The sequence below is a fragment of the Protopterus annectens genome, chromosome 3.part1 (genome assembly GCF_019279795.1).
Source record: "Protopterus annectens isolate FY-2018-M chromosome 3.part1, PAN1.0, whole genome shotgun sequence".
Taxonomy (NCBI): domain Eukaryota; kingdom Metazoa; phylum Chordata; order Ceratodontiformes; family Protopteridae; genus Protopterus; species Protopterus annectens.
Genome location: NC_056732.1, coordinates 1,368,536,800 through 1,368,563,549, shown reverse-complemented (window position 1 = coordinate 1,368,563,549; position 26,750 = coordinate 1,368,536,800). Strand labels below are relative to the sequence as shown.

At 38.1% G+C, this 26,750-nt stretch overlaps 1 protein-coding gene across 9 annotated transcripts in view; it reads left to right on the top strand.

Annotated features, from left to right (window-relative positions):
* Positions 1 to 25,064, top strand: part of LOC122798462 (uncharacterized protein DDB_G0290685-like) — a 416,297-nt gene extending 391,233 nt beyond the window's left edge. For all 9 annotated transcript variants that reach the window (XM_044067407.1, XM_044067410.1, XM_044067408.1 and 6 more), the window contains one exon: positions 24,606 to 25,064. The gene's annotated coding sequence lies outside the window, so the exon portion shown is untranslated. The remainder of the gene's footprint in view (positions 1 to 24,605) is intronic.
* The last annotated feature ends 1,686 nt before the right edge of the window (positions 25,065 to 26,750 follow it).

The window sequence follows — 26,750 nt, the reverse complement described above, 5'->3', positions numbered from 1 at the left end:
AGCATTAAGTCCATATTGATTCCAATGCAATCTTTTAGACACACAGGTCAGTGCACATGCCCAGAGGCAGAGTACCAAAGTCAACGATGTAGAGTGTATCTTATGGTCCACATACCATCAGTCTCCACCAGTGGGCAATAATGCAATGTTCATTTCTTACTCCTACACTCAAAAGGTGTACACAGGCTATCTTGTAGTTACCTCCTGTTATAGTCAAATTACTAATCAAACCCAGGTTGCTAATGTTATATTCTGGGTTCTATCAATGCCTTTTGAATCATCCTAATTTTAAAGGTGAGACTGTAACTAGATGAGTTAAACAATGTGTTTTAGATTGCACTGTATTCAAGTAGATGAAAGCTGTAGCTAGTCAAAGTTAGTGTATATTTATTTCTGAGTTTCTCCTAAAATCTTTATTAATTAAGGAACACAGAATGATTGGGGCTTTCTAAACTACCTTTTACATTATGGAGTTGTATAAAATATGTGCATGTGAGAGGAATATACCTCTAAAAAGAACCATTTTTTGTTTGTATGTGTCTACAACTGAAAATAATGTGTCCATTCCCTATGTGTATACGTCCGACATTTTGAGTGCAGAACACAATTCTTTACATAATAAGTGACTGATGGGGGCAACAGCCTTAGGTCTATGTGCAGCATATACATTTTTGGCAGTACCCTGGTTAGATATAATTGCTAATTGTTTGGTATTATCAATATCATTCACATTAAGTAAATAATTAAGGTTTGACTGAGCCTTCATAAATGATATTTTTCTACAGGCACTTGACTTTTTCAAATAAAAAGTGCCTTTTTTATTTTTTTTGTTATGCCTGTGTTCAAATAAAAAGTTCCTTTTTTGTTTTTTTGTTATGCCTGTGCTACAATTAATAAACCAAACAAATTGGTGAAGCATAGTATATTTTCTTTGTTGTTTTGCTGGTTCCAAACCTTACTCATTTTTATATATTGTTTATTGATTTTTTTTTATTTGTATCCTAAAAGGTACACACACATATTTATACCTGGACCATTTATTTATTATTTATTTATTTTACATTTGTTGACCGGGAGTGTCTAGCTGAGCTATTACCCTTTTTCAGCAGAGGCCCGGGGAGAAAAGCTCCAAAGATATACAATGCAATAAAAATAGCAATACAGATACATTTCAATAAAAATAGCAACAGAGAATTTTGGTGGTTAAAATACGTAAGCTACACACATGTATATTGTTGACAGATAAAACAGTACTATAAGCAAAAAGAAGAATGTTAAAGTAGAATAAGTTGTATGGTTTGTTTTAAAAAGAGAATTGAGTAAATATAAAAGTTTGTATGAAAAGTAGCAGAAACTTAAAAGGTTACATAAGAATTTCAGGGAGCAGAGTATAGAAGAAGCTTTGGAGGTTGCATAGAAAACACAGGATGAAGTAGTTAATGATAAGTTTTAGTAAGTTAGTTTGACTGTACTATAAAAGGTAGGTAATAATCAGGGAGGGTGAATACAATGGCAGGACCAGTGTTTTCTAAAGTGGTCTTTGGTTGCTAGCTTAAATTGTTTGGGGTGAGTCAGGGACCTTATTTCTAGTTGGAGTTTGTTCCATGCAATAGAGGGATATAGCTATATAAGTTGCACCCTATGCTGGATTTGGGTTTATGGATTTTTAATAGGTCTTGGGTTGAGCTAAGAAGAAATCTGGTAGGTGAGTAGTAAGAGATGAGAGAAGATAGACTTGGGCAGAAATCAGGCTGATATAGGATGGCATGTATGATTTGGATTTGAGATTGTAGAGACAGGTGAGGTAGTTTGGGCCAGTTCAGGTATTTTAGTGAGAGACGGTGGTGAGATTTATATGTTTGTTGAGCTACAGATCTAGCTATTTTGTGGTAGGTTGATTCTAATTTGGTAAGTAGGAAGGAGTTCAGATTTGTGAGTATTTGGGAACAGTAGGTTAAGCATGGTAGAAGGTAGGCACGGGTAAGAGAAATCCTAGGTCAGTAGTTAGGAATTTGTTGTTCCTGTACAGTAGTCCTAGCTTTTTTTTATACAATTGTTAAGTTGAAGATCAAATTTTAGTTGGTCATCAATGCTAATGCCAAGAAGTTTTATGCTAGTTTCGACTTCTATTATTTAGGGACCTTATGGAGAAGGAAAGTTTAATGTGGTTTGCAGATTTAGGTAGAAAGAGTAGTCATTTTGTTTTCCTAGGGTTGAAGATGAGCTGATTATTAGTGAGCCATGTCTCTATTGAAATGAAAGATGTCCGGATATTTTTATTTGGTAGGAGTTCTAAGGGGGAATTAGCAATAGTTATGACTGTATAGTCATCTGCATATTGGACAATGTTAGATTGAGGACAAGAGGAGTGGAGTGAGTTGGGGAAGATATTAAAGAGTAGAGGTCCAAGAATGGAACCTTGGGGAACACCAGTTCTTATGAGAGAGGGGTAGATAGGTTGCAGTCAGTATGATGGGACTCAGCACTATAAGAGAGATAACTAGAGAACCATGCAGCTGTATCAACGCAGAAGTTTAGGTCTACAAGTTTACTAAGTAGCAGAGAGCGTGAGACAGCATCAAAAGCCTTAGGAAGGTCAAGGAATAGATGGGATATGAGTTTGTGATCATCTTTAGCCAGGGCTAAGGTGTTCAGGAATGATAGAGTTGTGGTTGTACTATGCTTGGGACGGAAGCCATGTTGTGTTGGAGTGAGAAGTTTTTCTTGTAAGAAATAATGCATAACTTGTTTGTGTATACATTCCTCAAGGATTTTGGAGAGAAGGGAGAGGATAGCGATAGGCCTAAAATTAGATATTTCTGAGAGGAAAACATAGAAACTCTCTAGAAAACGTATCACATACTGCATAAAATATTCCTTACCTAATTAGCATAGCAAAACTCATACTTTATAGATTCATAGGTTCATGGGATGCAAGGAAATTCACCCCGGGGATCACGTCAGTCGCCCTGCTAGACAGCGGTCCAGGGAAGTAAATAGTGTGGGAAGAATTAGCCAGGGAATTGTTATGGCTAGGCTTGTATAGGCCCTAGGGCTGATAGCCTAGTACCAACCTATGAACCTATGAACTAGGTTACTGGTCTGGAGGTACTTGTAAGCCTAGCCAAGAATTTTACCCATGATCCCACAAAGTCAGCACCTGTTTCCTCTGCCCATCAGGAAAACAGGTGGGAATTCAGGAGTGTATTTTCTGTTTCCCAGCAAGTCTAGGTTCCTCTTAAAGATGGCTAGACAGGTACTCTGCTTGACATGGTGAGAGAGTGTGTTCCACAGATGGAGGTGTCACTGGGACACAAATCTATCCCACCAACAAGTTCTATTAATGTCACAGACCTGGTTGAGGTCCATCAAGACTGAGTTTGAGATGGCCTTGTATGCCAGACACAGGTCACCTCTGAGCAGTCTATATGAGACTGAGTAGAGGGACAGGGATTTTGGCCTATTTGTATAGGATAGGTGTTTCAGACCCTGGATTTTCCTGGTCAGGAACCTCTGTGGTCTCTTTAGCTGCTGCATGTGCTTGGCAAGGTACATGCCAAAGGGGGCATTATGCTCGATAATGGGTCTGAGAAGGGAGGAGAACAGGGATGTTATGACATCCTTCTTCCTGAATGAAATACCCTTACTTATGAGGTAGGCCATGTAGAAAGTCATCCATACAATGGAGGTAATGTGGTGGTCAAAGGTCGGGTTGCTATCAACCTGGGTGCCGAAGTTCCTCATGACTGATTGTGTACTTAGTACATTGTTATTAATGTGATAATTAGTGGGGATGCCATTTTCCCCAAAGGGGATAATGATGCATTTCTTGGCACTCAGTCTGATGCCATGCTTCTGGCACCAGTCATTTGTTTCTGTAAGGCCCTTTTGGAGGATGTTTACATGGCTAGGGCAATTAAGACAGCACCCAGCTTGCAGTCATCTGCAAACTTGGTCAGCCACAGACCACTGGTTTTGGCTTGCACTTCAGAAAAGTATATCTCAAACAGTAGAGCCCCCAAGACGGATCCTTGGGGTACACCACTTGTTATGGGTCTACTAATGGATGTCTTCCCCTATTTTGACTTAGTGGATTTTGTTAGTGACCCAGTTAGCTACTCATCAGGTAACATACAGGCTGATGCCTAGCTAGCCTAGATGGGAGAGTTTGTCTATTATGTCCGAGTGGGGAATAGTGTCAAAGGCTATGCCTAGGTCAAGGTAGGTGGTGTAAGCAATGCCAGTTTTGAAGTTAGTGTGGTATTCACACTAGCTGTTTGGGGAAATACACACACACACACACACACACACACACACACACACACACACACACACACACACACACACACACCAAGTGGGCTGGAGTGAGATTAGAACCCCTATCCATCTAGTCTTACACACTACAGATCACAGTACTTAACACACAAGCCACAGCTGAAGTCTTTATACACATGTTTTGTATTCAGATATTACAATTTCTGTTTAAAGAAGCATATTGGCATGCCATCATAGTCAGAGTTTACACACACCCTTCTCCCAAGTTGAAGTTTTCTGTTATCAGTTATCTCATTCCTACCGCAGAGGACCACATTACAAAGCGCAGGTATTCTCTCTACATCCCACCATATAGTGTATTTCTCTGAAACTCATTTACTTAAGTTAACTTTCCTAAACCCTAGCTTCCATAAACATATTTGCCTATAGTGCACAGAGACTCCACCTTTCAGCAAATTTCATCTGCTTAAGTGCATCATCTACATCTCTAAATTCATATCTGTGTAAATTACACAGAATACACTGCCCTACTGCTCTTTTTAAACCCTCCCCTACCTGTTTGTTCATTCCCTGCAGCAATGTTTGTTGTACATTGTATTGTTATTCCAAAAATCAATTAACAGAATGAATCGTCCTACAGTGAGCTTCCACATCTGCATCATTCTTCTCTCCCTTCTCTGAGGTTTTCTTCCTTATGTTCACACCTTCCCACCATTTCCAACATTTCTCTGCTTTTGTAAATCTATACTGAAGTTTTGTACAGTCTAACTGAACTTTTATCTGTTAGATTCCATTTCTAGCATTCTGCTGCCGTGTTATTTTATGCATGTACACCTAGGATCAGAGTATCCTCCACCTATGTTTTCACTTGTATCTTAGCCTGTTGGCTTTATTTCTATGAGTCAGAAACCTTTACAGTCTATTATAGCTATGTTCATCATTTCCACTGCTGCAATAGCCTTTAGGCTATATGGTTTGTGTCTTCCCCATGACACAACTGGCCAGTTTCCACAAGCTCTGGCTCTCTCCCTCAACCTCCACTCTGAATACTGATTGGACACACTGTGGAGGGAAAATCTGTCAGAGTGAAGTATCCCCATTACTTTCTTGTCACCTACTGAAAAAGCAGCTCAAAAACTTCACAGGAGCAGCTGCCAGCCTTTAGCTACTTTTCTGTCAGCTAAGTCCCCAGTGGGAATCCCTTCCACACAGAATATTGCCCTTAAAAAGAAGTACTGTTTATTTTATTTGAGCTTTTTAGTGGCATTGTCATGCATTCATAGATTAGTACCAGGCTAACTGTCCTTGTGGGCCATTCCCAGCCCACCCAATTACTCCTTGTGAGAATCAATCTTGTGCCTATAAGATGAACACCTTAACCACTATGCCAACCTTGTCCCATTAAGAAACTTGATATCTTCCCCTCAGGGGCTGCTACTTTTCGATGTGCCTAATTTGGGGACTATTTTAGTGAAAAGATGTTCTTGTGTAAATATTATACATTTTTTGAAAAAATGTGTTATGAATACAAACAGGAAGTGTTTTATTTGAGCAGAGACTTCTAAAAGGTATGTTAGCACTTGCATTCACTTTATGATAACGTACTTGACGTTTTTTCTGTCAAACTAAAATTTATGTGAAGGGGTGTCTGACAGGATTTTAGTGTGCTGCTTATGCATTACATTGTTTAAGGAACTGTGTATATGTGTGTAAGTGTGCTGCTTATGAATAATATTTAACAATTCAATTTCTAAACTCGTTCCAGAGAAGTTTACTGCATCTTAAGCATCCTCCTCTATCACAACATGGATATGTACACTGCTCTTGCACTGTTCCTAGAAGGAAAAAACAACTTATCACAGAACCCTTGCTGACTTTGTGGGCTCAGTCAACACCTCATGGTGGGGGACTCTGCAATGGCCAGCAGCTTTTCTTCAAACCATTCAATTATATCACTGGCTTCCTCTGTTGTAGTCCTTTTAGCTACCAAGAACTGGGGGGGGGGGGGGGTCAGCAACATCAGCTTTGATTGTTTCAGTGACCACAATGGACCTGAGGGAACCATCTTTTCTAGAGCAGTAAAATTTCATGATGGGGTGGAAGTACCTTCTCCAAGTTGGTCATCAGTGATACCTGTAAAGAAAATACAAAATGTTAAACATTGTTCACCTCAAGACATGGTGTTAATTAGAAAACACGATTCTTCTTACCTTAGATAAGAAGTTGTTATAGACTGTTAATCCTAGTACAAAGAATACTTTGACAAAAAATAAAAAACAAACCAAGCCACAGCAGTTTGACAGCAAGAAACGTTACAAATGATACTTTCCCTGTATAAGAGACCCGCACAAACATTCCTAAAGATAACATGTCAGATGATTCTGACATAGGCAGGGACAGGGTTCTACTTCTGCAGATTGACTATAAACCATATGAATGCAGTGGTTTTATGGGAATAATTAGATGTTCCACTTGAATTGAAGAGATATTACGATATAAGTAGATATGCCTTATTCCACTCACACTACCTGTAGTTCCAGCCTTGGAGGATGAATTTGATGCTGCCTGTAGCAACCCTGATTCTCAACATTCAGTTCCCAAAAATGTAGAAAGGCTTTATGCCATTTCCCAGACTAATAAGCATTTATTTTCCCACCTTATGTCTCACACTGCTGCCATATCCACATGATCACCTGCTGGGAACAGGCTCTTGATGTCCTCAAGTCCCTCCTGTGTGGACAAGGACAGGAAGATATAGAATAGATATGGTATGAGAATCTTTTTCTTCTGCTTTTGTGTATAGAATTCTTAACTATCGGACAAATATGTGGAGGTTTGTACTTTTTTGTACAGTCAGTTTTTAAGAATTACCTAAAACACCTCCCCCGAAGGTAGTGCCTATCTGAATTGATTGTTTCTAATATTTCTGAAGTACAGAAACATGACTTTAAGATTGTGTATGACTGTACAGATACTGTGTGTCTAGGGACACTGATTCTACTACAGTTTTGATGCAATATGACTGGGTACATAAGAAAAAAAATTCTGAGATAATCTGAAACTGTAAATTCATCTTTAGGTAAGGTTTTATTTGGCCCATCTGTTTCTCAAGTCCTCAAACAATTTGTTGAGAGAGGGAAATTAATTTAGGGAGTTTCCAAGATTTTTCAGGAAATCTCACCTTACAACTCTCCCAGATCCTCTTTCATGGAAACAAAACAATCTCTGCCTTCTTAAGCCAAAGAGGGAAATAAAGAGATGGCAGGAGGGGAACACCAAGAAACAGATAATTTCCTAAAAATGGGACAGTCTACAATCACTGTATCAGCATTCTTTCCCTCACTCCCTCCTCTTCTGTTCTGATCTGTCAAAATCTGTCCCAGCAAATTTATCTGTAAATTTCCTTTTGGCAACAGAGTGTTCTAGACTCTTGGGTGCTAAAGGTGGCTCAGGAGGAGTACAATTGGCACTAGACACAAATACTTCCTTTCAGGGTAGCTCCTCCCAGCCCTGGAAACCATACAGAATTTTTCCTTAGGTTTTCAGCATCTATGCTCCCCATGACGTCTTCGGATGATGTGGTACATAAGCAAGGTGGTACCAGGTTGTATCCTCTCGACAGGCTGGCTATAACTGCTTGGGAAGTAGCTCTTCAGCACTCCTTAATCTGACATTCTGTCGGAGCAAAGTATAGTGGTCGATTGACCAAGACTGACCCTCACAAATGGAAATTGAGCAAGAGATCTTCCAGGAATTGATATAGTTACAAATAACACATCAAATAAGTTTGCCTCCTTCAAAACAGATGACTGGACAAATTCTGCTGTAGGTCTCCTTGCAAGTAGGCCTGGAAAACATGCATTTTCACTTCCTTGGATGAGAATATTTCTTTATGCATTTCTACCCTGTCTACTGATATCCAGTGTAATTCTGAAGTTTAAGAAGGATTTTCCAAAAATAATCCTGGTGAGTCCTTTTATGCCCAGGCAATATTGGCTCTCCCTTTGTATTGAACTGGGTAATTGCCACAAGCTACTTCACAAAATTGACTGACGCACACAAGATGGGGGTTGATAATCCCAGTCTCAAACATATTCAGCCAGCTGCCTGGATGATTCAGTTCCCATTCCATTTAGGCACTTGTTTTAAGAAAATCTGCAGCGGGTACTAAAGAAGGTTAGAAAATATGCTTCTAGAAAATCCTATATTGGCAAGAGGAACATAAATCCTAGTTTGTGCCTAACCAATAACCAGAATCCTATCCGGGATTATGTACTACTAGTGCTCAATTATTTGTGGAGTGACTAGCATCTGGCCTCTCTTACTCTTATGTCAAGGTACGCCTTGTGACCATTTCAGCATGTTTGCCCACTCTGTGTTTGGTAAAACACTTTCTTAAGGGAATTTTATGTTGCTCCTTCCTGGGATCTTAACTTTGCACTGGAAATGTTAACCATGTCTACATCTGAACCTATACATCAAACAGACATAAGGTTCATTGCATGGAAAACTATTCTTTGCATTGCTCTGATATCTGCAGAAGAGTATCTGAGTTGTAACCTTTCAGGGTGAGTGAACCTTATCAGGTCTTTCATAGAGATATCGTCTCAATATGGAGAAATTCCTCATTTACATCAAAGGTTGTTTCTGGGTTTACTATGGATCAAGCTATTAATTAACCTCCTTGTGTTCTATCCAGATCCTCAGAACCAGGGAGAAATGATTTTACATACTCTGGATGTGTATAGCTAACTCAGGTTCTATATTGAGAGAATTAAGTCCTTCAGAAAAAAATGATTAGTTATTTCTTTTTTATGCTGGGACAAAGAAAGAACAACCCATATAAAAACTGGCTACCTTCAGGTGGTTATCCTGAGCTATTGTCTTTTGTTCTTTCCACCATGGTAAACCAGTTCCAGGCAATATCAAGACTCACTGTATTAGAACCTTGACCTCTTTGATGTCATATTGGAAAGGGATGGACTCCATAAATATTCCAAATACAGCTACATGGTGCTCTATGCATATCTTTACCAGGCATTACAAACTGGATTGCTTTTCTGGATCCAGTACAGGCTTTGCTAGGACCATTCTCCAGGGGCTTCTGAATCCATATCCCTTTTCCTCCCAGGTTGGGTAGGCTTAGGTAATTAGCCCATATAACCTAAAGGCCACTGCAACAGTGAAAATGATTAAACATAGTACAGTTGCGAATGTTGCACTTATCCATAACTGTAGATGTTTTATTTTCTCATTGTTGTAATAGCTGCACTCACTCACCAGCCCTCTGTTTTGTGTATAATTACTTCTTGGGATACAACCTTGTTTGTTATTGCTTGTTTGTGAAGTTCAGGATGAGTACACTTCTTATTAACTTTTGGGCAAGAATGTCCTGAAGATTCTTCACTCTGACTGGCGATTTTCCCTCCACAGGACTGCCCAATCAGTGGTCAGAGTGAAAGTGTGGGAGAGAGGCAGAGCTTTTGGACATTTGCCAGTTGTTGTGTCTTAGGCATCCCATATAGCCTAAAGGCTACTGTAGCAGTGAGGACTTCAAACATCCTCTAGTTATGGGTAAGTGCAACTTACACAACTGTACTTTCTCAGACAGTTTTGTAATTATATTGCACCTTATATCACAATTACATCATCTCTTTTGCATTCCTAATGCATATGGAAAGACCTTAGAATATTTCCTTCAATGTTCTTTTATTTTTTTTTTAAAAGGGGTAGGGTAACTTGAATATAATTATATCATTTACAGGTTAAAAGTTGTCCCAAAATTCTTAAATGTCACACACACTTACCGCATTACTTTTGAGAGTGATTACCTCTTTCACATGATTCTGTATATGATGCTACTGGGATGAACATCAACTCCTCTACATTTACATCATGGTGTCCTACCACAAAGGTGTGACATATTCTGTTTGAGTGGCAGGCGGATGCTCTTAGCAGAGGAGCTTGAACACCTTGGAGTCTTGTTTATAAGTGAGGGAAAAATGAAAGTAAGATTAACAAGTCAAATTGGGTCCTGTAGCTGCAGACATTCAGAAGCTAACTCATCTGTGGTCTTGCTGCAGAAAGGCAGGCCTCAGTAAAATATGATAGTTTAATAATAATACTATATCCCTATGCACATCTATGGTCATGTTACTGTGGATGATAACTGAAAGAATAAGACTGAGTGGACAAAAGGTAGAATTTAGGCTTCTCTGCAGGGTCACTAGGATGACAATCCTGGAAAGCACCAGAAAAGAGATGCTGCTCCTTCAGCTCAAGCAGAATTAACTGAAAGGGTTCCTCATCATATGAAGACACTTCAAGACTGTTTTAATTGCAGGTATACTGAGCATGGCACATTAGGAAGAAACATAAGACTGGTCCATGACATGCTGGAGAGATTAGATCACTCTATTGACCTGATAGCATGTGAGGATTCCCCTGGATGACCTGGTGTCAGTGTCCAGTAGAAGGGAAACTTAGCACTCTGTGCTATGTCTGTCAAATTTGCAGCACTGACCTGGAAAAGTGGAGGGGAAGTATGTGATCAACTTCTAAACTCTTATAGAGAAATAAAAATGAAGGCAGGATCAAGCTGCAGGAGAAGAAATGGATCCCATATAGGTAGGAACAAGTACACCTCTGGCCAGACATGCAGTAATATGCTGAACTGCTTTGAGCTTTTTGGGCCAACAGAAGAAGTGGAGAATGAATTAGTGTTAAAAGTGACTGAGTATACCTCGATGAACTTAAATAAAATAACTAGATAAACTGAAAGTAGAGATGTCTGCTGTTACATGGTTTATACGCTACACTAAGAGTCAAATATTAATCTAAATTTACAAAGGTTTGTCAAAATGCATTCAACTTGCTGACAAGAATATCATCAAATGACTGTATCTTCTCCACACAAAAAAAAGAAAGTTCATTAAGTATTTTGTAAGTAAATTGGGGATAGTAGTATAAAACAAAGGACCTGCGTAACTAAGAAGGACACATACTAATGAAACGGGAGACACAATTAAGTAAAGGAAGTAGTACTTCTGAACTGTATGTTCACTTGCTTTCCTAAAATTACAGAAATTTGCAGAATAAAGTTTATTTCATATTGTCACTTGTGTTCACATAGTAATTAAGCTGGTAGAGTGGCAAACAGAAATAGGAGGACAACAGAAGCGGGAGAAACAGGCCAGGTGTCTAGTTACAATGATTCACACAATAATAAGCAGGAAATAATCACGGAAAAACTGCTAGCTCTGTATATGTGATATTCCAGGACGATCTCCAAACCTTTACTGTCACCACTCTTTCTTGTAACTGGCCATAATGCAGCTACTTGGCCAGATAGTTAGAGATTGTGAATATCAGCTACCCCTCTCCACTACTATCTCTATCTCCAGCTACCCCTCTCCACTACTATCAGTATCTCCCTTTTACCTGGGCCTCTTCAATACTCCTTCGTAATTTGTAACCATCTTTATCTTATAATTACTACACCATCTTCTACTCAATATCTATTTACAAATTATTCTATTTGTAAGTAACTAGACTCTTATAAGCTTGATACTAGCTAATATTTTACTGTATTTTTATTTTAACTGTCATGTTTTCATTAACTGTGATAATTACTGTTTTATGTATGTTCATTTGCTATATTCTATGTATGCTCATTTATTATTCTATGTATGTTCATTAACTACTCTCTGGATGTACATGTATTAACTTTTTGATTAACTCTCATATCATTACTCATTTATGTATGTATGGATGTATGTACATTTATTATGCAAATCTTGATAAACTGCCTTCTAAGTATTCTGTAAAAAAGAAAATTTCTCCCTGGTCCTCCTCTGAAAATGGGACTTGTGCCCAGTTGGACTTTCCTGGTAAATAAATAAGTAAATAAAATCTACTGCTTAGAGAGCCAGAAAAAATAAACTTCAAACACAGGAGACAATATGTAAATAAGAATGCTAAACACGTGGATTAACAAAAAGGTACATAAAATAGCAATGGAAATACAACATAATATCTGAATAAACAGTGCATTAGAAAATTATGTATTTTGGATTTTACAGATAGACAGATTTTTTACAAGATAAGTGTGCAGGGAACAAATATATTAATAAATTACATGATAAGGAAAAACTGAGCAAGTGAGAATACATAGAATGTTTAGTGAAGTTTAACTGTCTCACTGTAACCTTACTGAAAACTTGTTTTATGGGTAACCACCTTTCCCTTTTATGCAGGGCAGTCCATATAAACCACATATTCCTTTTTTATGCAGGGTAGTCCCTATGTGTGAAATTGTGTCTTGTGAAAACAAAAGTCCTCAGATTCTGGGACCGATGTTATTTCCTAAGTTTCCTGTAATAGTTTCATAAAACAGTCATTTTGCATCTGAAACACATTAACATGATATAAAGAAACTGCAACAGCCTAAATTCTATACAAATGAGCATTTAGTTTGGCAACAAAGTGCTGCCCAGTCCTTTGTTTTGGTTGCAAGTATGGTTTGTCCTGATTAATTTGCACATTTCCATAAAAAGTCCCACTTTGGGACTCTAAAAAGGTGGCAATCATATTGCTGCTGCTAACAACTCATCTTCTCAGAATTATTCTAAAATCAAGGGCTTGATATTAAACAATCTTATTGAATATCACAATGGTGCAGCTCCTCACCAAAACTTGTACCTACTCTTCAGAATTTTTCTCCATCTTAGCTTCCAGTCTTACTCACCCTGCCCCCATTACCCTTAACATCTCCTTTCCTTAAAGCATTCTGAATTAAGTCCTTTCAGCACTTTTGAAAATTACGGGTTCCAGAACCATGGGTCCTGACTATATCTGTGGATATCTGCTGATAATTACTACGTCACATAAAATCCCTCATCAGCTCTTCAGTGTGAGTCTCAACATTGTTTGCATCTTTAAGGTGTGGGGAATAGTTTTTGTGGTGCCCTTGTGTAAACATGGTCCTGCTATTAACCATGGGAATTACAGGTGTATTAACCTCACAAGTATTATTTGTAAGGGCATGAGTTGTATTATACTTGAACTAATAAATAAAAAAACAGCATATGTGATTATATATCCCAGGATACACACTAGTTTGGCTACAGAAATAAGCAGATTGTGTCTTTCAATCTAGTTGCGCTCTTCAAAGAAAAAAAGTTACTGAGGATATGGATAAGGAACACGCATTCCATTTTGCCTGCCTGTACCTTTTCAAGACCTTTGATACTATCGCCCATACCTGGGTTATAGACTGGCTATTCCACCTCAAACTTAACCCATTGTACAGTTTGCTGGTGAGGTAATGGAATAACTGACAGAGAAAATACTGTTAAGGTTAGTGTCTAGACCAAAAAAAAAAAAAAATCAGTCACCAGAGATATCCCATAAGACTCTGTCCTGGACTACCTCCTTTTTTAGCATATACTTCTCTGACATGAAAGCTAATATTATAGGACTACAATTAACTAAATGTGCTGATGAATTTATACTGGGGATGGTTATCAAATCCTATTCTGATTTTTAAATTCTCCAGCAAGGGCTCTAGCAAACAAATTCATGTGTTAATCATGTGCATTACCCTCAACATCAAGAAATGTGGCATAGTTTTCTTTGCTAAATCTAGTATCATTTGCTCATACCACATATATAACATTCCTCTTAAATCTGCCACAATCCTCATGGAAGTGGGCACCCATGTTGATAACAGGTTCTCCTTTGACTGCCGCCACTCTGCTGTATTCAGAAAATCCTGCTACCTTGCATAGTATATCTTTTGTGCCTTCTTCTTAAGGACCTAAGGTGCTATAGTCTTACTTTAGCCTTTCTTTACTAGGCCCGTTATTGAATACAATGCCCTCTTGTGCATATACATCCCAAAGTACCTAAATTAGGTCCCTCAGTTGCTCACATAGACAAACCATTTTATCCTTCTGCTCAATGTTGTACAAGCTCCTGAGGAGTTCACTAAAATAAGACCATTGACAAAACAATCACCTGGTTTAGAGAGCTAAGCCTGTATTGTTATATCAACAATACCAAAAAGTATGGCATGTGCCTAACTAAACATATCCACCATTTCTGAAAGAGGATGCCCTTATATACTTAACAGAGTATTTCCCAAAGAAACTTTACAACTAGTCTGGATGAGTGCAAAGGTGATTACAAATTTTCACCTGGGATATGTGGAGAAAATCATGTTAATGGTGGACATTGTTAATCTCCAACCAGTAGTAAGTGATGTGGATGTGTGTCTCAATGCACTATTTGGCCATAAGCTTAGTAAAAACATATGAACTTGTGATTACGGGGGCCCAGTTTATTACATAATGATGTGGAATGTCAAGGAGGGAAAAAAAGAGAAATTTGGTTCAGATGTTAATGGAATATGTCCATAGAAAGAAATGCACCTACTTATAGACTACATTATGATATGATAATATGAAATAATAATCTATGTGTGTGTTTTGTCTAAAAGACAAAATTAGATATACAGATACAGACACGGCGTCCCTCAACCCAATGAGTAGTAATTAAGGCATCAAAATACTGGCATTAATATAATCATAGAAAATATGGGCAGTGAGATGTTCAGTGGTTGTATATAAATTTATTTTCAGGCCAAGAAGACTTGTAAAGGAATCATAGTGGAAGGATGACATATGGAAAAGCAATGCATGTAGAATGTTGGACGTTTGGAAAAGTACTGAACTTAGATGGAGAAATGAGAAAATTGTAACACTATAGAAAGTGTAAAGAAATTTGTTCATAGTATAAAAGAAATCAAATAATAGGTATATGATTGAAGGGCTAAGAAAGAGAAATGTACAGTAACAAGACAGAAAGATTGCATCATGCCATACAGAAAACGTAAAAAAGAGTATAGTCAATGTACAGAGAAAAGAATGACAATGACATTAGGAGATAGCAAAATAGGTGATAAATGGTTATATAACAAGGAAAGCCAGAGAAGGAACAGCAACTGATATATGGTGCTTTAAAATGGGCATGTATAGAGAGAGAAAGAGAGGAGTAGAGAAATGGGGGGAGACAGTGGGTGAGGGATGCACACTGGATTATCATTTTATAGGCAGGTCCTGAAGGAATTGAAAAGAACAAGATTAAACTAGAATGACTTTGGAAATCAGAAGTGATAGGAAAAGTATCAAACTGTATTCATAAAACTCGAGGACAAATGGCTGAAGTACTGAAAAATTAGATAATATCAATGAAGATCAACATAATAAAAGATAGGAAATAAATAATGAGCAGGTTCCTTGGCCTTACTATTCAATTCTAGTTTGAAGAAAACAGAAATCTCAAAGGATTAGAATGCAGAAAAGTACTTACTTACCTTTTCATGGAAGTTTGTTCAGAGACTAGTTATGTTCAATTAGCAAACAAATGAACTGAAAAGGAAGAGTAGGCATATATCACCACCATGCATAAATTAAAAGAAACAACATGTAAATCTAATCAACATTACTTTGTTTCAAATGCAGCCTATGAGTTTTACAAGGGATTTCAGGCCATTGCCATGTTCTTGAACTCAAGTAAGATACACCATTTAATATTGATCTAGAAACTCAGAAGTTTATTAATTGAGAAGTCAACTGTGCACTGGAAATGGAAATCGAAGAGATTGAAAAACAAAACAAACAAAAAAAAGTGATGTGAGAATTTGGTAAAATTTAGGGAAAGAGCCTATCTGGGGGCGGCCGTGGTGGTGCAGCAGTTAGCATTGCCACCTCACAGCGAGAGGTTCTCCAGTTCGATCCTCAGCTGGGGTGCCTTCTGTGTAGAGTCTGCATGTCCTCCCTGTGGTCTCGTGGGTTTCCTCCGGGTGCTCCAGTTTCCTCCCACATCCCAAAGACATGCTGTAGGTGGATTGGATACTCTAAATTGGCCCTAGGCATGAATGCGTGAGTGTGTGTGCCTTCCATGGAAGGTTGGGCTGGCAACTCGACACAGTAAAACTCCACTGCCAATCATGAGCGCACAGGTAATCCGCTGTGGTGACCCCTAACTGAGAAAAGCCGAAAGAAGAAGAAGGGAATGAGCCTATCTGGGCACTTCTATGTTATATGAAGGATATTAAAATACCAGCAAAATATTTACACAGAATATGTAACAATTGCCAGTATATATAAGGAGGATCAAAAAGTAGAGGATTGTAGAAAACACATTAGAAATAGATATGCCTAAGGCAAAGTTATCTTAAGGTAAAAGATCAAATGGTATTTAAAACTGGGAAATGAGACTACTAAAAAGGGTAATTACATCGCAACCTCTGATAGCAGATACAAATACAATTCATAGAGTATACATGGGCAATATACATGGAGATACTAAGGATCGTGTTTAATTTATAAATATCATGATCATCAAAGGCTCCAATACCACTGTTGTAGTATGAAATGAAAATTTGGAACTCATATAAAAATGAAAGATAAGCTTGAATGAAATCATGTAAGTGCAATTAATGACAAAAGGCAAATAGTTTTAAAACTGAAATGGAGTCTAGGATAAATATTCATGTCAGTACATCAGAATAATGGGTAATTTAACTGCATTATATTAAGCTTGTATATACAACGTTTTGTTAGAATGCCTTGCAGTTAACCATATATCAAAGTGAAAAAAGAGGTAAAAGAGCTAATAAATCATAAGAGTAAAAATAGAGCTAGAATAACAATACATTTAAAAGCAGTAACACTTTACTAGACGAGGTTACATTTGCAACCTTAGGTGAGATGTAAAATAGGTTAAATATGTTATACTGGGGAGAGAAATGCATGAAGAGAAGTGGGTTGAAAGGTTGTATTACTATGCTAGGAGTGTGCTTGAAATATCTTTGGATAATATATGGATGTATTGATGAGAGCTGACTACAACCAGAACTTAAGTACATCACCAGAAAATCCAGTCAGGACTCCGTAAGTATAGAAAATTGAGTGTGCCATCATAAATGGTGCCAATATTGTCATTGGGAGAAAAGTAAGATAATTAATAATGTGACACTACTTTTTGTTTCCTATCTTTCAGATTGATTTCTAGACCATTGTAAATAAGATTTATAATATTCATTAAAAATCACATTTTACATTCCTTTGTAAGTAACAACAATAACACATTTTAGGTCAATTTCAGCAGTTCTGAAATTGTAAGTCCAAATCAAGAGCTTAGATTCATAAGGTTAGAGTGGTGAACATAATGAATGAAAGCATAAAATGCCTCAAATGAGGCCAAAATTGGACAAACTGGATTGATCAACTAAAATATAACAAGTTAATATACATCGTTCTCACTGCTGCAGTAACCTTGTATCTTGCCAAGGATATAGCAACCGGCCAGCTTCCCAAAGTATTCATCCCCTCCCACACTGCCACTCTGGCTGCTTATAGGCTGGGTTATATGAACAGCCTGAGTGACTAAAAATCTTCAGAACTTTCTTCAGAACTTTCTTGTCACCTCATGCAAATGTGTCTCTGAAATTCTTCTGGATCAGAAGTCGGCCTCAGGCTTTTAGTGAGATATATAAGACCACTTTGGAGAACCGGTCCATACTATCATTTATATTTAAAAGCATATTTTATGTTTTTACTTATTTTCTGTCAGAATTGTGGTATATTACTTTAAGAAAACCAGCATTCAGGAACATCTGTAGATGTTCCTCAGAGAACACTATGTTAGTCTAAGAATTGTTTTTCAGGTATCTAGAGCATGTTTTAAGCAAAGGTGCATATTTTACATGGAATTGTCTTCTGTTTTAAAAGATTTATAGACTGGATAGTGTGTTTTAGGTCAGGGAACGGGTCTATAACATCAAATCGAATCGGAACAATGTCGAACACTCTAATGAAAGGCCGAAACGTGAAGTCTGTTTTGTTGGGGGCTGAGCCCCCTACACCCTCTGCTAAATATATATTCCAACTCTGAGATCGCACTACAGTGAGGAAAGGGCAAATATTCCACTCTTTGACTCACTAAAGCCGCAATAAGGGACCTTCGGGATTCAGCACTTTTGCTCATTAGAGCATTCAACATTGTTCCAGTTCGATTTGATGATATAGACCCCAGGGAACTGTATGAGCTGCAACTGAAATGCTTGTGTGCACTTTGTGACAGATTTAGTTTTGATTTTCTAGTGGTTAATTTTGGGTAAAAGTATTGCTTTTTGACAGTACTAGTTTCTATATCACTTGTGTAACTCGGTTTTGAGATTTTGAAAATTTTGGGACGGGCTGTTCACTGCTTGTGTGCTAAGTGACAACTTGCCTTCAGACAGACACCTTATAGTTATTAGTAATAAAGTAATTTACCTGCCCACAGGGTATATATATATATATATATATATATATATATATATATATATATATATATATATAATTTCCCACTCCAGTTGTTCTTCCTCCAGCATACCTAAAAAGGAAAACAATCAAAGCATGAGCCTCCACCCATAATGCAGGTTCATTCACTGCCTCACCTGATGGTAGGTGACTCTGCAGTGGCCACTGCTGGTTCCTCAGACTGCTTACTGGTTTATTCAAATTCATCTGTTGCAGTCTTGCCAGCCATTATGGATCAGACACATCCTCTTCATCTGTTCCATTCTCCAGTGTTGGCATTGGAAAACCTTCCATTTTAGATGATGTAGACAACCCCCTCCCGAGGATCTTTTTGGTATGGCCAGGAAAAAAAGACCTCTTGCTCAGGATAATACCCATTCCTCCTCTCAGTCTTCATCCACAGATGTCCCTGGAAAAAAAACAAGCAATTAATCATTGTGAGAACAATGAAATAGTTTCTGTGGCTAAAATGATGCTGTTACCTTAGCTAGGAGTTCATTGCAGGCTTTTCATTTTGGGTGTCAAGTACCTCAAGTTGTTCCTTATCCCTCTATTCCAAAGGATAAGGATGCTTGTTCAGAGGGTTCTGATTTAGACAGAGACAGGGTAATGCCACCTGAGATGTCCATAGCCCAAAACACTGATTCATTACACAGTGAGTCTGAATTTGAATATTGAGAGACTTTCCCCTCTTCCAAAACTGTATCCAGACTGAAGGATGTTTTCACTTGGGAACAGGTAGATGCTCCCTGAGCTGGGTAGATACTATGATTGATTTGGACAAGAAGTCTTGAATATTGCACCCATTCCTCCTGTTTTGCCATCCTTAGAGGATGCATTTAATGCTGCCTAGAATGCTCCTGAATCTCAACTATCATTACCTAGAAAGGCAGATACATTGTATAAAGTCTCACACGCTAACAAATGCCTATTTTTCTCATCTTAGAGCAAACCCAGTTGCTATCTCTGCCACTGCTACTAATGTGAGCTGGTGCCTTACCACCCCAACCCTGTTCCTGGGGATAAAGGGACTATACTTCTGGACAGACTGCATAAGAGCATTACTTTATATTTTAGAAGTCTCAATTAAAAGATGTATTTGACAGAATTTTCTGCTTCTCAGTCTCTTGAAGGGAGATCTTACTTGAATCAAGTTGTGGCTAACTTGTCTAAGGAGTGTAAACATATCTTAAAAGCGTGTGTACGACTCTGCTGACACTGTATCTCAGGCTTGTGCTTCTGCCTCAGCCTTGAGAATATCTGTCTGGATACAAAACCAAAAGTTTTACGGAGACTTAAAATCAGACATTCTGAACTCCCCTCTATATTGTGAGGCTTTATTTGAACTGTCTTCCTCACAGGTGCTCAAACAATGGGTTGAGAGAGACATTAATGCAAGGGGTTAATAGGATTTTTCAGTTCTACAATTTCTTTCCCTATAAATTCTCAACTTCAAATAAACAAGCAGGGCCTCCTTCCAAAAGACATACTCCTAAGAAAAGATGGCAGGAGGGTTCTAATGAAGATCTCAGAAAGAAAGGGACTTTTCCAAAAAGGGTCAGGGGCCTTCCTCAAAATCACTATGCTGGGAGCCAGGTCACCTCCTTACCATTCCTGCCCCAGATCTCTTCCATTTTCAACAAAACTGAATGTAAGTGCTCCCTTTTGGGATCAGACTGTTTCAGGCAAATGGGTGTCAAAGATTTTTTTTATTTATTTGCTATTTGTTGACCAAGGAAATCTGACTGGGCATAAGGCTCCTTTTCAGCAGAGGGCCACAGAGAAAAGCTCCAGTACATGCAGTAGTATTAATTTTTTTAAGTTATATAATATTAACATCAGTCAGTGTGGAGGGTCACAGCTGGCAATGGTTGGAAAAGTCCCCTCCTTTCAAGGGGATTCATCCACCCCCCCCCCCCGGTCAAAGAGAACTATTTTCCTCCAGAGCTCCAACATATGTTACATGCAGGTGCCACATAACTTGTTCTTGCAGATCAAATAGGACAAGGCTTTTATTTCAAAATGTTTCAGGTTCCAGAGATGGAGCAGTCTTTGAGACTAGTGTTTGATCTGTCTTATGTCAATGTCAAACTTTTTATGAAAATACCAAAGTTCAAGATACTGACCTTTCAAACAGTGTAAGCTCTGATCCCAGGTCAGAGCTGTATGGTGACCTTAGGCCTTAAAGATGCTTGCCATTACATTCATTATCAAGCAACTTCAAGAGTTTTCTGAGATTTTGTGTTTCTGGTTTACATTATCAGTTCTAGGTATTGTCCTTTGGGTTAACCACTGCATCAAGCATGTTTACAAAGTGTCTAGCCCCAGGAATGGCTCTAAGTAGACTGCAGTGTATTCACATTTTAATTATTTAGACAACTTGCTTATTTATGCAGAGTCTATTCTCAGTAGCCATAGTCCTTAAAAAGGCATCCTTCCTCCTAGAACAAATCCCAGATAAATTTGCAAAAATAAGTCATATATTTATCACACAGGATTGTGTTTTGTGTCACAAAAGGCATTCCTTCCTCAAGTGAAGGTGGATTTGTATTGAAGTCTTTCTCAACATTTCTCAGCAGTTTTAAGCTACAACCAGAGAATTTCTTAGGATTCTAGGCCTTATGGCTTCTGTGATTCTCATGATTCCCTTTGCTAGGCTACATGTGTGAAAAATTCTGTGGTACCTAAAATACATGTGGACCCAATATTCTTACCCACTGGATTTCCAAATTCCAATCTCAGGCTTTATCAAGTCAGAAGTGCATCAGTGGTGGGATCAGATGGTTCACAATCTCATCATCATCATCTTCTTTTGGCTGTTCCCATTAGGGGTCTCCACAGCAAATCATCTGTTTCCATTTCTTCCTGTCCTCTGCATCTTGCTCTGTCACACCAACCACCTGCATGTCCTCTCTCACCACATCCATAAACCTCATCTTAGGCCTTCCTCTTTTCCTCTTACCTGGCAGCTCCATCCTTAGCATCCTTTTCCCAATATACCCAGCATCCCTCCTCAGCACATGTCCAAACCAACGCAATTGTGCCTCTCTTGCTTTGTCTCCAAACTGTCCAACATGAGCTGACCCTCTAATATACGGATTCCTAATACTGTCCATCCTAGTCACACCCAGTGCAAATCTTAACATCTTTAACTCTGCCACATTCAGCTCTGACTCCTGCCTTTTCATCAATGCAACCGTCTCCTTTTCATCAATGCTATCGTCTACAACCCATATAACATAGTTGGTCTCACTATCCTCTTGTAGACCTTCCCTTTCACTCTTATTGGTACCTGTCTGTCACAAATCACTCCTGACACTCTTCTCCATCCATTCCACCCTGCCTGTACTCTCTTCTTCACTTCTCTTCCACACTCACCATTACTCTGAACTGTTGATCCCAAGTACTTAAACTCATCCACCTTTTCCCAACTCTACTCCCTGCATCCCCACCATTCCTCTACCCTCCCTCTCGGTCTCCCTATTTCTCCTTCCACTCCAGCACAATCTGTCCTGACAAATTCATAAGATTTTGTTTGGGGAGTAATTTTAGTGGGGGTATAAGTGCAAGGACTGTGGGATAGTTCAGATTAAAGCATGTCAATATAAAAGAAATGTTCACTCTGATCCATGCCATGAGATCTTTGCATTGCCTGTGGATCCCATGTCCTTTGTAGATCATGACAGACAACACCATAGTGATGTGGTACATAAAGAAACAAGGGGGCACCAGGTCATACTTTACTAGCTGGCAATAATAGCTTAGGGGTTAGCTCTACAGTATTTCTTAACCCTTCAAGCTTCTCATTAACAGTCACAGCAAAGCATAGTGTTAGAGAAGTTAAGTATATGCTGGGCAGACCATAAATACAGAGGTCTTCCAGGAGTTCATACTTTTCAGTGATTTCCAGGTGATTCTGAAGATTTAGAAATAGTCCCCAAAATCATTGTGGCGACTCTCTTCTGGCCCAGGCAAAACTGGTTCTCTCTTCTTATGCAATTTGCCATGGGAAATTACCACAAGCTTTCTCATAAACTGATCTACTCAAATAGGACAAGGGTAGTTTGATACACACCAGCATCAAACAACTTCAACTGATTGCCTGGATAATTTAGTTTTGATACATTTTAGGCACCTCTTACATGAGGATGCACACCAGGTACTGAAGGAAGCAAAAAAGCCAGCTGCTAGAAAATCATATATTGGTAAGTGGAAGAGCTTTTGTAGTTAGTTCCTAGCCATTATTCAGGGATCCATTATGGATTTTGTAATTTTGGTGCTTAAATTATTGTGTGAGTTACTATACTTTGGCCAGTCTTGTACTTCTGTTAAGATGCATCTTCCAACTATTTCTGCATACCTGCCCATGGATCCCCCTCTCTCTTCTCTGTTTATTGCTAAGCAACTTTAAAAGGAGTTTTCCACCTAAGATCTCCACATAAACAGCTTCCTCCTCCTTGGGATCTCGACTTTGTGTTGGAAAATCTATGTCACACTCTAAACCTGCTGCTCAGGCTGATCTAGAGTTCATCACTTTGAAAACTGTTCTTCTCATTAGTCAGAAATCTACAAGAAGAGCGTTTGAGTTGCAGACTCTTACATTTGCTGACCCTAGGGTTGTGAGGATGGCCTAATGGTTAAGGTGTTTGCCTTACAAACACAAGGTGCAGGGTTTGAGTTTCACGAAGGATAATTGGCTAGGCTTAAAATGGCTTGCAAGGGCAGTTAGCTTAGTACTAATCTATGAACCTATGCATTTTTTTCATCAAGATAGGATCATTTTCCCACAACATCCTTTTTTAGGACAAAGGTCATTTCAATTTGTGTTGAATCAAGCCATTAGTCTCTCTATTTTCTATACAGATGTAAAAACCAAGGGAGAAAAGATTCTATATGCTCTGGATGTACACAGGTAGCTCAGGTACCATCTTGACAGAACCAAGTCTTCCAGGAAGGTAGACAGCTTTTTATTTCTTATTCAGGAACTGAACCTATTCAAAACTGTGCCTACACAGACTGTTTCCAAGTGGTTATTTTGTGTTATTGTCTTTTGTTGCTCTTAGCATGGTCAATTCATTCTAGGCAGTGTTAAGGCACACTCTACTAGAGCCTTCACTTCTATGAAGGCATACTGGGAAGAACCGGATTCTAGAAGCATTCTAGAGGCAGCAACTTGGTCATCCACCCATTCTTTTAGAAGACACTACAAACTGGATTACTTTTCCAGGTCCAGAGCAAACTTTGCTAAGACCAGTCTCCAGGAGCTCCTAGATTCTTATTCTTCCTCCTCCCAGGTTGAATAAAGATATGATAATCTACCCATAGACTACTGCAGCAGGGAGAATGATGAACATAGTGCAGTTGTGTAAGTTGTGCATACGTATAACAGTAGATGTTAGAATTCATTACTCCTGCAGTAGCTACACCCAACTTCCACCCCTTCTTGTAAATAGTTTTGGTGGGATATAAAGTAGTTTTTGTTTTGTTGTTCTTGTTTATATCTTGTTTAGTTCAGGATGAGTTGCCCATGTTTTTTTGTGGAGGAGCAAGAACATTCTGAAGATTTTAATCATTCTGGTTGTTTATGTAGCTACCTCCAGAAAGGGCTCAGACTATAAGCATCCAGACTAACAGTGTGGAAGGGGGTAATACTCTTGGAAGCTGGCCAGTTGCTGTACCCTTGGCAGGATATAACTCATAGGCTACTGCAGCACTTCAGAATTTGAATATCTATTGTATCTGTAATTTAAACTTGCCCTCTGTTTAAAAGAGTACAGTTGTGTAACTACACATTTTTGTACGTTGATATACATGGGCAATACATCTGGGTTTTTGTATTTCTTTCTGCCAGATAATGAATTCCCAAGTACTTCTGTTTGCAGCTGTCAGTGAACATTTTTGTCCAACCATACACATTGCATATTCATTAACATTACTATTTTCTGTTATTTTTTTATCTAGGTCCTAATAACTCAAAAAGATAACTGCGAGGACTTGCTTCATATCCTTGAAGGTTTACAAATGAAAGCTTCATCTGAAGTAAATTACATCAGATACAATAATGTGAAAAGAAAATCCAGCTGTATACAACTGCATTGGCAAAGTGTGCTCTTCTGACATAATACCGTAAAATAAAATGTTAATTTATTAATGCAGTTTTTGAGCTAATGCTGTATTAAAGAGATCACTTTACTGATTAGTTTTTAGTATTAGTCTTATTCTTACTGGTTGCCATTTACTGGTGAAACACAACTCTTCAACTTTACTACTCTAAGCAGCATGCCAAGGGAAGATTGAATGCAATGCACAGTATTTTTGAGAATGCACAACCATTGTTTACCTGCATTAACTTTGACTTTATAAGCTTGCCTATTTTAGTTTAAATATTTTGTAAATAAAGCCTCTATGCTGTTCAGTCTACTTCACATTTTATTCTTTCATTTTTTTATAGATCATTTGCAGAGTATACCCTTTGTATTGATTTGCCTGTCTTCTAAATCAGTAATATTCCAACTACATGTATATGAAATTTTTCACAATTCACTTTAAAAATAGTGAAATGCCAACACACTTAGAGAACTGATTACCTTGAATACAGTGGATAATTCTTTGTATTGATGCAAATTTGTGCATAACCATATAATTGAGAATTTGCACCCATTTCATTAATGTATGTACTGTTTGATTATGTACTGCTATAACTGCAGCAAACAGAAAAAAATGTTGCTGAGACACATACTTTTTTGGAAATAATTACATACATCATTCAGTAATTCAGGGCAAAACACTTTACTTATGGGCTTGGTCTGGTTTCTTGAAATCTCTAGCTTCATACTACATGATTCTGAGGAAGTCCCTCAGCCAGACTAAAATTCACAAGCTCATTCTAAAAGACATAATCTGCTTATATACCATGGGAGATGTACGTTTCTATAAAGCTTAAAGAATGGGTACTTATAGTTCAGAAAGTTCAATTAAGATTAATATAAATGGTTTAGATATATGAACATCTGAACATGCATTTGGGATTCTGTTTACAGATATATAATTGATTATGTATCAATAAACATGTTGGCGTTAAACTAGGAAGATGTAAGAAGAAAGAAACAAATGTGGAGCAGACATCTTCTCAAGAATATAGAGTAAAGGAGAAATGTTGGAAAATATTATCCTATTACATTGCTGAATGCAGGAGTGAAAACACATGCTCCTGTGCTTCCAGCAAGATAAAAATAACAGATTTAGGAAATCATGAAAAGAGATTTGGTGGACTTTGAAAAATTGGCCACTCATTGATCATTGCAGATATTGCTGAATTTTTTTAGAAGCAAAAGATGGGATAAAAATATAATACAGGGCGTGTTCTCTTTCATACATAGAAAATCTAATCCAGATAAGTAAGCCTAGCTGATGAAATAAAGTAGGATTTTCCAGTAGGACCAACAGTTATGAAAGTGATCATAGAAATGTATATTAGTCCAGTGGGGAAGGTAATGGCCAAAGATTGCATGTTTAGATGGCATCAAAAACAACAGCAGTAAGACCAGAGCACCTGCTCTCCTTTTTGCTTTTTACAGTATGGTAGATTAGTTCTCAGAAAGAGAATTTAGGGTAGTTCATGATCAAAGTAAGGAGGTAAAAACAACAGCAGTAAGACCAGAGCACCTGCTCTCCTTTTTGCTTTTTACAGTATGGTAGATTAGGTCTCAGAAAGAGAATTTAGGGTAGTTCATGATCAAAGTAAGGAGGTAAAATGCTGCTTGTTTTCAGGTGACTGCAGGTTATCAAGGAGCATTTGACGTTTGAGAAGAATTGGGGCTAATTTTTCCCACTTGTGAAGTCTGTAATTGTTTTGTAAGGGAAGAAAAGAGAAAGTGAGTTTCCATAGCCACTGGCATTGTGGTTAAATGTTTGCACACGAATATAACAGGGATCACAAAAACATTACAAGTATTGATTAGGACATTATAAGGACATGTGTTAGCGCATGGTTGTATCCATTTGAGACGGATAATGGCAATAACGTGTTTGCCATAAACGCTCTATTTGATGAGATGTATGCCATTTCAATGTTGAACAAGGGACTGACAAAAATAAGAGGTAATG